We start from the raw sequence: 15,911 nt of genomic DNA on the forward strand, positions 1-15,911 counted from the left end.
AAGTCTTTGAACAGAGCAAGCAGATATATTTTGAATATTCACCAAAGTTGAGTTTGGTCCTTGGTGAGTTGTTCTGACTTGAGCTGTACAGAGGGACACGGTTCCTGTGGGACAGCAGCACAGCATGTCTGAACAGGCTCCTTCAGGATAATCCTGTGAGCAACTGGAGGAGCAAACAGGGTGTAGAAGTGCTTGGAGCCTTTACTGCCCAGGGAAGTGACTGACACCACTGCTGAGCAGAGGGAGATGCACCATCCCTGCTCTGAGTGCTGTGGGGGGCCTCCTCCCTTTCCTGCCCACACTGTCCAGAGACAGGGCATTTCTGGAACAGGGATGTCATGCCAGTCATGTAGAAATACTTGGAGGGCAGCTCGAGAGGCTGCTCCTCTGTCTCAGGGCAGTGTCAGTTTGCCTGCCATGCAGAGATGTGTCTGCTGCTCCCTGCACAGCCACAGAGCAGGAAGGTCCCTGCCTGCCCCAGGCACTCAGCTCCAGCTCCTCACCTTTCCAGTAGAACTGAAGCTGGCCCTGCCCACCACAGCCCTGAAGAATGTTCTCTGCAGCAGTACCTTAAATGACTATTTTCTGCTTTGCTTCCTCCCATTCTCACCCCTGTCAATCCAAAGCCCCACAGTTCAGTCCCTTTTCATCTCTCACTGGTCACTCTGTGGGACCAGTGCTGTTCCATAGCTTGGCTGCCTCAGGAGGAAGTTTAATTTCCTATAACCTGGTAAAGCTGTAGGTTTATGCTTTACTGATAGATTTACCAACTGGGTGTCACTTTTATTAAAGCTGAACTAGTTCCTCAACTGTTGTGCTCCTTTAAAAATCCCAGTGCATTTCTTAATTAGCACTCAGATTTGCTCATGAAGGAGCTGGATGATGTCCTGAACTCCTCTGGTGGGACAATGGCTCAGTCTTACAGAGTTTTGGGAGGCAGAACTTGGACAGGGCACTTCTTTGGCAAAGGTGTCCCTTTTCCTGCTGGCCAGGCCAGCTGCCCATCAGAGTGGTGGTCCTTGGCTGGCTGGTCCGCAGTTTGCATTCATTGATCAGTGAGTTGATAGCAGTGAAAACCCACCGACAGCAATGAATGTTGATTGCAGCCATTAATGCTGAAGATGCCACAGCAAGGCGATGGTGCTGTTGCTCCAGAGCAGCCCAAGACAAAATTCCCTGGCATGTGCTTTGGGTCTTCCCTTATTTCACGGATTCTGCAGTCCCTGTACAGGCTGAACAAGTGCCCGCACCCTTGTGAAGGCACCTGCTGCCAGAGCCTGCAGTCCTGGTCAGCCAGCTGCGCTGGAGAGGGCTCCACATGGGTACCACTGAGGTGCCCAAGCCCCTGGCTTGTGTCCCTTGGAAAGGAAGGCTGTTTCCTTGCTTGCCTGGCTGCAGGGTGACAGCCTGAGCCGTGGGAGCAGCTGGACCTGCCCGGGAGGGAGCCGCTCCTCGCCCGGTGAGCAGCTGCTGAAATCAACTGCAGGTTCCTGGGAGCAAATGAACTGACATTCCAAAACTTTTTCCAGCAAAGCTCAAGTTGCCAGCCCAAATGGAAAGGTTTTCCTCCTGACCTGGCCTATATTCTGCTATTTTGAATATATACCACGCTCAGATTTGTTTCCAAGTGTCCCATATGGTGTGGATACGTTCCTGCTTTTGTGCTGCCCATACAAAACCTTCCATTGATCTCTTATACTCTGCTCTGCAGAAATTCTGTGCTAGTATAAAGCTTTAATTCTTTTTTTTTTTTTTTAAGAGAAAACAAGCATTTCTTATACACCAATTCACTTTTAGAGAAAGCAGAACTGGAAAAACTCAACCTCCGTAGCTCTTAATATAATCTGTAAATCATGACCTGCTAATGGCAACCACATGTGAAATCTCTGAAGGTTCAGGCTCTCCATTGAACAGGGGTTTGTGATAAACCTCAAGGTACAGTCAACGGTCGATGGTTTTTTCTAGTTCTCAAACTCACCGACAGCGTTGAATGTTCACTGAAGCTATCCAAAGATGGCTGTACACATGCACTGTACAGATTTTCCATGCATATGTTTTCCATAGACTGGCAGTGGAAACACTGCTGAGGACTGCACATTCTTTATTGTAAAGCCTTAAACTGCAAAGCATTTTAATTACGGAATGGAACCTCGAGGACTAATGAATTGCAGAAGTGTAACACTCTGGTTGGGGATGCTGAGTTCACTTAGTATTTCTTAAACCAGCTTTGAATATATTGGAGTTGCAGTTGTGGAAAAGCCTTTCCTCTTGTGGAGATGCATGTTCTCAACAGGAGCACTAAGGATGGTTATAATGATTCAGATTTCTTTATAAAGCTCACTTGGAAAAAAAACTGGGGGTGAGGGTTCCCCCATAGTGCTAGAACAACAGAAGTGAGAGAAGGGGATCTACTTAGTGGAGTAACAATGTCTGTATTTCCACAGCTCCCATACCCGCTCTTCTTTCCCCTAAAAAGAGGAAAAAGGGGTTTAGTCTCTTTAAATCTCTATATTGCATCTAATTATCTTCACCTTTTCCACTTGGCTTGCATGGTTCCAGAGGGATGACTTATTTGCAGTTTGTTTGTTAAAAAGTACATCTGCTGCTGTATCTGAAATAACTTTGCTATGAGTGCAGTGGAGCCTACAGAGTCAGTGGGGATAATTTACTGCTTAAATGCTGGAAACTTGCTTTAAATTCGGAGTATTTTCTCTTGTTGTAGGGTTTTAACAGTTTCTCTCAGAATATCCTGAGCTGATACATATAATTTAACAGTGAGTGTATTGTCTAATAAAGTACTTGAAGCAATCTTGCTCAGGAATACAGATTGTAGCCTGCACTTAAACTGATTGATTTTAATGGAATCATTAAACATCAGCTGATACTGAAAATCAAAAGAATTCTCCAAAAATTAGTCTCACCTTTTTCTTGCCATCATTTGGAGTAGGAGCTGGTGGAAAGAACAAAGACAGTTTGAATTAATCACAAGCAGTGCTCAGCCTGGGGTGTTAAGCCTCAGGAGTGTCCCAGTGTGAAGGGTGGCTACATGTGGTAGGTACAACATAAATCAAGGAAACTCAGTTCAAGTCAAGCATGAAATTTTGGTTTTAACAAACCAAAACAGTGTGTTTATATTTAAATGACATTGTGAGAGAGGCTTTTTTCTCAATTCACTACTTCTTCCTCCTTTATCCTTCCAGTGACCTTCGAGGTAGGAACTTTCATCTTCTTGTTTCACAATTTCAGAGCCTGAATTTCTTCTGTAAGTTAAACTGCACACGTTATTTCTATATCCTGGCTGCACACTCCTTCCCCTTTGCAAAGTTCAAAGCTCTCCATCAGATTTTTTGGACAAACTCTGAAATGATAAAATAGCTCTCTGGAAACTGTAATGGGCAATATGTGCAAGGCACACTCCAAAAGTGATGGTCTGCACTGAACCTTCAACAATACCTTCCTTTCCCTCAGACTTCTTTCACTTAGGAGGCACTGAAACTAGACCTGACAGCTGCCACCTCTATTGTAATTCCTTAATTATTAATTTTTGTTGTGAAAAAGCATGAAGTGGACCCTCCCCAGATGCTGACAGGGGTCCCAGCTCTGTTCTCTGAGTGAACACCTTTAAGCTGGGATCCCTGTAAGGCCAGCAGGCAGGAGGCAGTGACTGCTGAACAAGTTCAGTACTTCCATTCCCTTTTCTAGGAATGGAAGCACTGAGCACTGGGAGCACACGGGGGCTCATTAGATCACACTGGAGAATGGGTTGCTGTATAAAGAAAATGGTTTCCTCAAAATCTGCATACAAACTCTGAAACACAGTGGTTAACCTGTCTGGAAGAGGAAGCTGTTCAGGATTGAGTGTATTTGGTGCATGATTCTTGTGCTCTTTGTATTTATGGTGCCTGAACAATTCTTACACCCTAATCCAATCACTCTACTGGCTCCTCACAATAAGGCTTTTATGTAGCAGGGCAGGAATCCCAACAGCACTGCCCTAAAGTATCACTAAATAAATTTCACATATGCATCTGGTAGTAAAACAGCTTCCCTTTTCCCCCCACCCCTGTGCTGTAGCTGTGACTCTCATGAGGGAGGTGTGTGACCCCAGTGAAGGAAACTGGGGCCAGGATTGTCCTCAGCACATGACAGAGTCTTCCTGCCTGCCTGGAGCATCCACAGAAGTGCCATGTGCAAGCACATTTGCCTTGTCCTGGAACAAGCTTTAATTGAATTATAAAAATGTGTTTTCTTTGTTGAGGTAAATTACTTCAGCAGGGTAAGCATGCAAATACCCCTTGGGGAGACAAGAGCAAGGAATTGCTGCCAGTAATTTTACTTTTTGCTGTTTCACTGAAATTGGGGTGAGTGTTTAACTAGCAATGCCATGGCCAAACACTTCAGATTCAGCAGTCTTCTACAGTGAGCACTGGAGGTTATTTTTAACTGTCCAAAAATTCCTTGGGACTACTACTTGACAAGTCTGGGGGACAAAGTCATTAGTCTGTTCCATTTGCCCTTTTAGAACACAGTGCTGTGATGATGATCCTAGGGAAAAGAGATGCAGAGCTCTTCTGGGACCTGGGAGAAATGCTGTTAGTACCAGTTTCCAGCAATTTAGGGAGCACTGATCAAGTTCTTTTAATCTCATTCTAAGCTGACAAGCCTGCTTGTGGATGCAGCATACCCTGGACTTCTGTAAGGTGTTGACTTAATAGTGAATGACAATTTAAACTGGTATGATACAAATTTGCTGTGGCAAATGTTAAAAGGATTAACAAATGACAAATGGGGAGGTCTAAATGCAATTCCAAGTGGGAACTTGATCCAGTTGGCGCAGCCTTAGAATGACTTGGCCACGTCCTAGAGCATGGCTTTAGGCCTGGGGGAAACACAGTCTGTCCCAGATTAGCAGGTTTGGGGTTTTTAGGCAGAAGAGTGACACAGATTTGGATCTCTAGCAAAATCAAGTGCAAGTGAATGCTTTGGTGCAGCTGAATGCAAAGTTCCATGTTTGGGAACAAGGCATACAGACTGTGTGTGAGGATACAGGGCTGGGCCCATGAAGCAGTTCTTGCCACAGAGATAATTGACTGCATGTGTGTGCACAATCTGACTCCTACTACTGTGCAAACAATGAAATATTGAACAGCTGCACAGGCTGGTGCATCTGCACTTAGTTCTCCTGAAACTGCTGAAAGGATGGATGCTGTAGCCAGTTCTGGCACAGGCTGCCCTGAAGACATCACTGAGCTGAGCAGGTTTCTCAGTTTTCACTGGAGAGCAATTAAAGACTGTCACCAGGAAAATAAAGTTCTCTGAGGTCAACTAGTGAAGGTTCAGGAGTTCTGTCCTGTCTCCTGACATCTTTACCTGCACAACTGAGCCAGTTAGAGCACAGCAACCCTGCCCTGGCTTTGGGAATGGGTCTGGCTTCACAGCAGGGAAACAGAACCTTAGCAGTGGGTGTTAGCAGGGAAAAATGGTTTGAGTCTTCAGAAACTCAAGGCACCAGCTTGTGTTTCAAGAGCATATGAAAAAGTGGAAAGCTTTTTTGACCTGTTGGGATGTGATTTTGCAAGAAAATTAGACACTCAGGCTTGAAAAATGCTAGGCTAAGACTCAGCAAGTGGTAAAGTAAAATTATTTTGGTTATTATTTTTTTCCCAAAATATTTTAAAATAAGGCATTTGTGAATGAGGTACTCTGAAAGTTCTTGCAGTCTGCCATCCCAGCTTGAGTAATGTGATGCCCTGTGGTTTTTTAGGTGCTTCACCAAACTCTTCCTGAGCTATCAAAACAGTGAAATAGATGTATTTCTGAAGTGAAACTTGTTTTATGTTTCTAGAACAAACACACAAGCTCTCAGAATCAAACTCTCCATCTCCTGTGACCTCCTAAAGGAAAGAGTTGTCCAGTTTGCTTGCTGGGGGGGATGGAAGGCACAACCATGGGCAGGGGCTTCCTGGCTGACCTACTTAGCCAGGAGTGACAGAACTAGAGCCCCGTTCACTGTGCTGTCTCCAGAGTTGTGCTGTGCAAGGTGAAGGATCAGCACGTGATGTCTGCAGCCCTGCCTGTCCCCACACCCATATCCCCAAGGACTGAGCCCAGTCCCACCCAGGCAGGCTAGGGAGGGCATCAGGAGCTTCTTCAGCACTGCAGGAGCTTCCCAGCACCCCAAGGGTGGTGGCAGGGATGGGTCTGGAGGGAGCTCCATTTATGAACTGTTTGTACCTGGACTGGAACAAAGTGACCTCAGCCCAGGATGTCTCAGTAATGATGTCATCATCTTATTTCACAGAACTTCAGAAATTGTCTTTGTTGTGAAAAAACTACTTTGGATGTCTGGGACCACTACTGAATTGCAGCTGTTGGCTGCAATCAATAAAGCAGTTCTGACTCTTAAAATAAAATCAAACCAGTGGCTAATGGATGTTTGGAGAACGCTACAAGGAGGAGAAGCTTGCATATTTCCTGCTAATCATCTCCTGTCTTCCAGACGTTTTTCAACACACAGACTCCTGGAGACAGACTTCTGTGTGTTCAGTCACCAGGAATGCATCTTTCTTTTCATGAATTTGCACAGCTTCCCTGTGAACTTTTATCCCCTGTCTTTTAAGATAACATTTGTTGCCATGAGGATGATTGGCTGTGTTAGATCCATCACTTTTAATGGAGAGGAATCTCAGGTGTCCTCCTGATGGATTCCTGCAGCTGCACTATGGCTGGGCACATCTAAGGCTGGGTAAGCAGCTTTGTGAGATATAAATAACCTTGTCTTTTCCGCTGTATTAAACATGCTCACAGGTCTTCATCACTGAGGACTGCGCTGCTCCAGACCCAGGATGTGCCACACTTGTGGTGGTGGTGGTGAATTCAGGATAAGTGCTTCTTCAGAAGGTCCCCCTGTGCTGACTGCTCTTCTTGGCTGGCAGCTTTGTGTCTGTGAAGATCAAAAGATTTCCCATTAGCTGTGAATTCAGGCATAGTTCCTGTGCCTGTTTTGGGCAGGAGAGAGATGATCCTAACTGCAGATGATTCTGTTACTGGGATTGTTTTCCTCATTTTAGCTTCTTAGAAATTGCTGGCAGCATCATCAGTCTGACAGTTTTCACAAAAATTAGTTCCTGTGTGGCAGAGAATCAGAAATTAGTTCCTGTGTGGCAGCCTTGTTGTGCTGAGGTTGGAAGGAGCTGGACTTGCTGGTCTTTGCCAGGGCAGGGAGGGCAGGAGGCACCACTGGTTCTCCTGCAGCTCCCACGAGTCCAGCTGAGGTTCCCTTGTCATTGTTTCTGGGTGGATAATGGAGGTGGGTGATGTCAGAGAACCCTGGGTTTGGAGTGAAGGTCTCCTTGGCTTTGGTGGGCACTGCATTGGGCTCACCCAGCACACCTGCCCCTGGGTGTGTTTCACAGCAATCACTTTAGATGTGCCCAGAACCTGCACTTGTAATGGGCAAACATGGGGAAAATATGGTTCAAAGTACTTGGGAGAAAAATCTGAGGTCTGTTTTGTTGAGATGGCTTCCTGTGACTTCAGAGCAGGGACGTGACCCCCATGAAACTGCTGCCACGTGTCTCTGTTCACACACTGATCATACACAACTCTAAAAAAATAGAGTGTTTAAAAAAATATGCTAATTAGGACTTCTAAATTTGATTCCCTGTTTGGAATATTAGCAATTCCATATGGATAAAGCTTAGGTTATCTACTTGAGAAGCAGTATGGATGGAGAGGGATCAAATGGAGGATTTGCTTTTCATAATCATAATGTCTCCTCGTGATTTGTTGATAACTGTCCCTTTGAAGATAATTAGTTCCTGGTTTTCATCTTTATAATCCAGCAATTCTCATCTGATAGACTTCAAGATCTGAAGTTCTTCTCAGAAGAAATACCTGTATAATCTCACTTTTTGGCTCAGTTTTGGCACCTCCGGGTCAGTTTTATGCTGCCACCTTGTAAGACTCCATTTCACAATACACTCACTGCAATAAAGATTTTACTTCTAGTAACTGTATAGAACTGAAGCAAAGAAAATGACATTATGATGACATTGTAATGAGCAGGAAAATGAATCCTTAAGTGGCTTCCTCCCCATCCTCCTCACAAAGGTTATGAGACTTCTTATCCCTTGCCAACATCTGGCTTAGCTGGAAGTGTGTTCTTTGCCTGAGGAGTGTCCTCCTCGAGCTGAGTGGGTGCCCCACAGGACAAGTGCCCTGATCTCACGGAGCCTCTGCAAGGTCCTGCTCCCATCCTCTGGCCGTGGTCACTCCCAGTCAGCTCCAGCAGTACCACAAGGCCTGGATGGATGTGCTCTGGGCTGACAGGGAGACATCACACCCTCAGCACGGTCCCATCCACACCACAGATGGATTTCCACTGTGCTTCCTTGCTCTTTTTTCCCATTCTCACACCAAATTCATTCAGCTTTGTTTACTGACTGGTGGTCTGAACGTGCAGTGTTGGCTTCAGAGCTTCAGCTGTGTTTCTGTGAGACTTTCCTCCCACTGTGTGTGGCTCAGCCACAGCAGCACATCTTGAACTGCTCCTTCAGGTGTTAACATTTAAAATAGAAGTGTCTTCAAAGACTTGTAGAACTAACTGTGATTTGGGGGTAAAAAAAGAGGCTCTCTCTTCTATCTGGTTACCAGGCAAATATTCCGTTGGAAGAAAAGACTTCCTCCCCCACCTCTTATATAGTTAATTTCTTTGCTTGTGTGTGCTTTTAAATATTGGATGGATGTGAATATGACCCCCAGGTGGTCAGGACTCTGCCATTCTTCTCTGAATTATAGATTTAGCCTATTTAAATGCAGCCATCATGTGAAACAAAAAGGAGAAATTGTACTTATGTTCATTTAGAAGAATGATCTTTGGATAACGTCACCAAATATTGCAGGGTTTTATCTTGCCTATAAAATAAATTGGTCCCAGTGTGCTGTGAGATGCACATAAAAGTTTGAATATGAAAGTAGTATAAAATTCAGATGAGTTGGTAGAACTGGCTTTGGAATTTTGAAAAAATGGGAACAGATTTCCTAAGATCGATGTGTGAGGGAGGGAGGGACGTACTGCAGATTTTCATTTGTGAATCTCAACCTATTGGCATATTTTCTTTTCTGGTGCCCTTTCTCCTGATGTTTGGTTGTATGACTGCCCTTTTGTCCTGGGGTGTGATGGGAGCACAGGTGTTCCAGGTGTGCTTTGTACCCCAGCACAATAAAGCCACAGAGACTGATGAAGATGGCAGTGCTCAAATTTGGCTGGTGGTCTTTGGATTGCAAGTTCTGCAAACACTTCAAAATTCTTATAGTTTTTCTATTACACTGAGCTCACTGGTGTTTAGAAAATGGTTTCTAGCATTTTAAGATAGACCTTCTTGTCTTCCCTCTCCCCAGTACTTACTCCACCAGCACGGGGTTTGCATGGGCTCTGTTCTAGTAATTGCTTTCTACCGGAACAATTAAGAGCTGTGAGAGGAGAGGAAATTTGGCTAAAATGTTCCAAATGGAAATCTGCTTTTATGTGGTTTCAGAATGGCGACCCAGCAAGCACAGGTGGATGTACTGTGAAGTGTCAGGACTCAGACAGCGCCATCCTTATCCCCAGTAACAGGCGGGGTTGGGAGGGATGTCTGCATGTGGGCAATCCACACCAACTCTCCTCCCAGGGCATCACAAAGCCACACAGGTACACACAAAACAGCCTCACTCACATATTTCAGTACTTCCTTCTTTTCCAAAGTAGACTGCAGAAATATTGCATCTACACACTGGTTACTGAAGGCAAAAAAATGAATTAAATAGGGCAAACAAAGCTGGAGCTAAGCTATTATGTATTTCAGACTGCTTAGTATTTGGCATGTGGACCAAATGCTTTAGATTATAAGGCATAAGCCTTTCAGAACCTTAAGTTATTTTAAAATTAAATGGATGACAGGCACAGGTCTGCTGCATGGATTTGATTTTCTTTGTGTCTTAGCAGAAGTAGTAAGCAATGTCTCTAAGTATTTAATAAAGCTATTTTCTGCTATTACAGAAAGGTTTGCTATGAGAAACAGAACTGAGAAAGGATCACATTTTCAATAAAACAAATTGAACAGATTCTCAGAAATCTAGGTCACAGTAACAGATGACCTATACATGGTCCTAGTTTTTGATGCAACTGTCTAATCTGCTCTGAGAGTACTAGCCAGACATCATTCCTAATTGACCTTGATATTCAGTGAACAGAAAGAAAGCTAAAGCCACATGATATTTAAATCTTTAGCAGAAAATAATATATGGCAAACTTGAGTGTATTCTATTTTGTAACTAGGACCATTTTAATGTGAACCTTGTCTGCAAAAGTGCTGATCATCTTAACAGTCTGAATTTGAGGCTCTACCTAAAGAGATAAATCTGAGTAGGAAGAGCCACTCATCAGAGCCAGTTGCAGGGGAGGGTTTTCTGTCCATCACATAAGCACCCTCTGTACCCTGGCTGCCCTGGTGGGCTTCCCCAGCCTCCCCAGGGAGGAGCAGCCTTCTCAGAGAGGAGCAGCTCTCTCCTGGCCTGCACTGAGAGGCTCAGCTCCAGCACGAGCCCCCGGGGTACCCAGCCCTGGTTATGTAAATGGAGCTGCTGCCACTCCAGGGCACTGGCGTGCGTGCAGCTGGAAATGTAAGTAAATATGGGAGACTGGGGATTGCAGTGCATGGTGAAACCCTGACCACTTCTGCTCCCAGACCAGATGAATCCTTTTTATTCATGACACCAGACTCAAGATGTAGCACTATTTACAGAGGCACTGTGGACTTGTACATGGGAACAGAGGGATGGATGTGTGCTCTAATGCTCAAGTAATGTGTGCTCAAAGCTTGGAAAAAGCCAAGTAGAAAGCCTTGAATACTCATAAGACAAGGTACTTTCTAAGAGAACTATAAACTGATTTGGTTACCAAATTAAGAATCAGTAAATGTATTGACAGAATTTTGGGGATTGATGCCTTGCTGGACTCACTGTGTTCCAATGTGCCTGCACTGGACAAGCAGTGCCTGTGCCATGGCTGGGCTCACCCTGCCCGGGCTGGAGCCAGCCCAGGGCACACAGCCCCTGTCCCCTGCCTGGGCTGGAGCCAGCCCAGGGCACACAGCCCCTGTCCCCTGCCTGGGCTGGAGCCAGCCCAGGGCACACAGCCCCTGTCCCCTGCCTGGGCTGGAGCCAGCCCAGGGCACACAGCCCCTGTCCCCAGTGCTGCCCGTGCCCACCCATCCCACAGAGCCTGGCCTTTCTGAGGGGAGCACAGGGGAACTGCAGGGCTGAGCAAACCCAAACTGTGCAGGATCCCAAAGCTGCTACGGTGCAAAGGGATGTGCTACTGGGCAGCAGAATTCCCATTCCCTGGCTTCCTGCAATATTCATTCCCACACAACTAACTGCTAATGCAGGAGGGTTCCTGGGTTTGAGATGCAGCACTGAGCACTCAGAAATGTGCAGTTTTACCCAGGTCATTGCTGGCAGTGGGTTCATTTCTTTGTGTTATGGTACAGGGCAGCTGCAGATGGTTTGAGCTACTCTCAGGCAGAACAGGGAGGGCAGGAATGACTGAAGTCTGTTTGAAAAGGTGATGTCATCCGTCTGTAAGTCCGTGCTGCTTCTTAGGGAAACACATGCTTCCGTGTTATCCTTATATCAAAACACCCAATTGTTATCTTTTGAGTTCTTAACATTTGAAACTGTTGAGCACTATTAATCAACACTGTGGGTCTGAAACGATTACAGCATCTGCTGACTATTATTAAGATAAAATGAAATTCTTAGGATTCCACATTTTTTGTTAAATTGCCAAGTGCACTGTGAGATCTCAGCATACCTGACGCATTTTTATTGGCAACCAACCCTGTAATGCAATACCATCTATTAATGGTTGGATTATGCACGCGCTGGTCTTCTGCATCTGCTGCAACTTCCAAGGCTGTTAGTGGTTGTGACAGTGCTTCAGGCTTTATAAGCTTTCCCTCAGAATAGCTGTAGCTGGAGTTGTGCAAACTGACTTTGGAATGATCTGTTATTTCTATGTGCAGTTTAAATAAACCCTGAGCACATGAGAGGAGCCATCAGCATCCTTTTCTTATGTGCCTGATGGGATTATTGCCGTGTCCAGGCTGAGTCTGCGGATGCTGCTGGGGGCAGGCAATGCCCAGACATTCCCCTTGTGGCTGTTTCAATTCAGCAGAAGTGCTTTTTGCCTACCTATAATGGTCTGGTTTCCATTCAGAACTATGTGCTTAACAGGTACTCAAAATCTTACAACCCAATTGCAAGGACTGAATTTAACTTTTCAGCACTTTTTTTTTTTAGACAGCACTTTCAAGGAGTAGGTTTTAACACTAGCATCTGGATGAATATTAAGTACCAGCAGTCATACAGGTAACAGAAAAGGTTGCTGCACATTAAGAATACTATGGAATTTTGTCTAAAAGTGTGTTGTAGATAGAACCATCAATATCCTTAACATTTATTAAAAATAAAAATGTTTTTGTTCAAAGGCCTATTTTAGGTAGGTCCTTCTGGGCTTGTCAGTACCAGCAAGAAAAAAAAAATCAAAATAAGTGATAAGAATTGGGCTAGATTACAATCAAGTTAAGTTCTACTGAGAAGTAATACACCCAAGGCATTGTACTCCATAAGGAAGAGAATTCAAGGAAGTTATATAATTACTCAGACAAAACTGACTCCTGTGAAAAGTATTTACATTCATTCACATTTATATTTTTAATGTTCTGAAATAACAGCTGAAAATTCCATGAGCTGGCCCCTCACATGTACGAGTGCTTGTCAGTCGTACAAGAAGCACATTTTTTAGAGTTGTGTTCTTTTAGTCATCCAGCCTTTTTTTGCCCTTCTTTGCTCAGAGGACCAGTGGAAGCAGGTCCACCATGTGCCTCGTGGGCTGGTGCAGAGCCTTAGCACTGCTCTCTCAGGTGTCTCCCTGAACATGGACCTTCCCTACTTTAAAACTCTTCCCCTTTTCCTGAGCTCCACACCAGGACTGTGTTGATAAAAACATGCTTAAGGGCAGCAAAGAGCCCAACCTCTGTTTCTGTACTTTAAGACGCTTTGTAGGGCTGCAGCTCATGCCAAACACACACACGTCCCAGCTGCAGTACACAACTCTCACTTGCATTGTTTTTCCTGGGTGAAGAAGAGCCAAGTCATCCCACTCGAGCTGCAGCGAGGCTCACACCTAGAGACACCCTCACACGGCGTGCCTGGCAGAATCCTAACAGTCCAAAAACCCGCTGGACTGGGAATTTCATCTGGCTCTGAGGTGGTAGGGGAGGTAGGATTTTTGGAAAAACACAGAAAGAGAGGAGGAGCAGCCCCAAGGCTGCCGCTCTTGGGGCGAGGAGTGCCCCGAGCCCCGCGCGCGGCGCCGCGCACAGCGAGGGGCTGGCTTCTCAGCTAATAAAACCTGCTGGTTGGTTTTCTAATCTCGATAATTTCTGCTCATTGGCTCCAATCAGCAGATTAAAGCCCAGTCTCCAAGCAGTTCTCATTTTAACTCCAGACTGGGGGGAAAGTAGGGAAAATGGGAGGTACCAGACACTGAGCGGTTTGGTTTTTCTTATTTATTTTCGTGTTTGCCAAGTTGACACAACTGAACAATGTTCTTCTCCACAGCTGGTACTAGAGCTGCATGGAGTAAATTTACTGGACCTTTTAAGATGAAATAAGCTGCCCGGCCACGTCCCCTTACAGCCACCACTAAACCAAGTCCGTTAGAACACCACCCCATCTCAGGCTGGACATCAGCTGCCTCGGTAACAAATCTCAGCTTTTTTAAACACTTTGAGGTTTTTTTGTTCTCAAATTCTAATTCTTCCCCCATGCCCCCCCCCAAATTAAAATCTCCAGCCAAATCATGCTTCTGCCTTCCAGACTAGGGCAGCTGAAAAGTAACCATATGGACTTCATGATTTTATGTACTGCGACAATAAAGCTTTTATGACATTCTAGGTGGTTAAAAATGGCAGTCAGGAGCTCTTAAACATGGCACAGGCATGTTGCTGTTCTGAACCGACAGACCTGCCAACAGTGCATCAAAAGCTGTAATTTCCTGTGCAGTGAAGCCCCTATCTCTGCTGCCTCCAGCTTTGTGTCCCAGGGCTTGTGCCTGTGTGCTAACAAATCTCTATTGTCCAGCGGGGCGAATAGTGGCTGGGACCAAAGAATTGCTGTCTGGTTTCTATTCAAATCCAGGTAGTCAGAGATATGAATGGAGTTTCTGGAACAGCCATGTGAATAACCTCTGCTCTGCGTGGAGCTGCAGGCGCTGCGCGGCTGCTCTGCTCGCGCCGCGGCCGGCACGCTGCTTGGAAATACACTTTTGATGCTCCTCGTGGCTTTTAATACTTATTAACTTTTAAAACACGCTATCTCGCATTCCTGGGCAAAACAAGGAGGGCAAATCGTCCCCTTCTCAACTTGCTAAACTTGTGGAAGAATTCGACTTAGAGCTTTCATAATGGGTTGTTTTGGCTGAGGAAACGATAGGAAAAGTTTATGAAAATTATTTTCTTAGAAAATACCAGATTTTTTTTCTGTACGCTGAACATCTTTTATCATGCACAGAAGCCCAAGCACCACTGCAGAGGATTTTGGTGGAAAATAAGTTAAATTTCTTTTAGATATCGTATATACAGCCCATTACAATCGTCACAGTAAATCAGTGCAGATGGTTTGGGGGAGCAAATACATTAAATTTCTTTTAGATATTGTATTGAGTTGACTGCAATCGGCACAGCTAATCACTGTCGACAGCCTGGGAGCAAATATGTTAAATTTCTTTCAGAGCAAGTTACGTTAAAAATTCCGCGTGTGATAGAGCAAGAATTGGTGGAATACTGCACGTCGGGGCTCATTTTATTGCAGTTCTTGTATTTTTAATGATTTTGTTAATTAACATGAGGCTTATAGAACCAAGCCCTGCACGGCCACAGTACCAAACCGCCGAGACCGGGGCTGTCTCAGCCCTCCCCGACCACAACTGTCGCTAATCCGTCGCCGGTCGCGATACGGTCCGCGGGCGGGGCGGCCGAGCGCTCGCCCCCGCAGGTGCCACCGGAGCCAGACAAAAGGGGGGACCGGGGGCATCCTCTCCCTGCTCGCCGTCCCCGCCCGGGTCTCGGCGGTGCCGGGCGCTGCCGCCGCGGGGCGGGGACGGCGTGTCTGGGGCTGCCCCCCTCCTTTGTGTCCCCGTCTGGCTCAGTTCCTCCCCGCCAGCCCTCGGGCGACACGCGTGTCTGGTTACCGACCCGGACCCGCGAGCAACTTCCAGCGCCGCGGAATCGCTCGAGTTTCTCCTTCTTCTTCGGGGGAGGAGGGAATAAAGCAGGGAAGGGGGGGGGGGGTAAGGGGGAGCTGCTGCCTGTTCCCCCTCCCCCGGTACCGGCGGGGAGCGGCTGCTCCAGCTGCGTTACATTAACGGATATATATATATACACACATATATGAAAAAAAAAAAAAAGCGCTTCTGTTGGAGAACAAAGGAGCACGTGCAGAAATGAGACTGGAAAAATAAAATATAAATAATAAAAAAAAACCCAACTGGCGGCAGGTCGGGGCGCAGCGCGACCCCCGCCCCCCCGGCGGCTCCCCCCGGCCCGCCGGGACTCGGATTAACGCCTTACCTGGCGGGGCGCTCCCGGGTTCGGCTCCGCGCTGGGCTCGCTCTCCCCAAAGTTGGCGGCGGTGCGGACGGCCCGGCGGCTCCCGCCGCTGACCGACGGCCCCAGCGCGGCGCGGGCGGGGCGCGAGCGGCGGCCGGACCCGCCGAGCCCCCGCGGCCGCCGCCGCCCGCGCCCCCGCCCCGATATATAGCGCCCGCTGACGGGCGGCCGCGCGCGCCGTCACGTGCGCGCCGC

At 46.5% G+C, this 15,911-nt stretch overlaps 1 protein-coding gene and 1 long non-coding RNA gene across 4 annotated transcripts in view; one reads left to right on the forward strand and one right to left on the reverse strand.

The window, feature by feature from the left end:
* Nucleotides 1-15,911, forward strand: part of NR6A1 (nuclear receptor subfamily 6 group A member 1) — a 74,580-nt gene that overhangs the window by 14,669 nt on the left and 44,000 nt on the right. The gene's annotated exons all lie outside the window — the stretch shown is intronic.
* LOC132337097 (uncharacterized) lies at nt 13,602-15,780 on the reverse strand. The gene is made up of 2 exons (XR_009489067.1): nt 15,678-15,780; nt 13,602-15,356 (listed from the first exon to the last, which is right to left on the reverse strand). It is a non-coding gene; the product is annotated as an uncharacterized LOC132337097 (long non-coding RNA).

Source organism: Haemorhous mexicanus, chromosome 21 (assembly GCF_027477595.1).
Source record: "Haemorhous mexicanus isolate bHaeMex1 chromosome 21, bHaeMex1.pri, whole genome shotgun sequence".
Classification (NCBI taxonomy): domain Eukaryota; kingdom Metazoa; phylum Chordata; class Aves; order Passeriformes; family Fringillidae; genus Haemorhous; species Haemorhous mexicanus.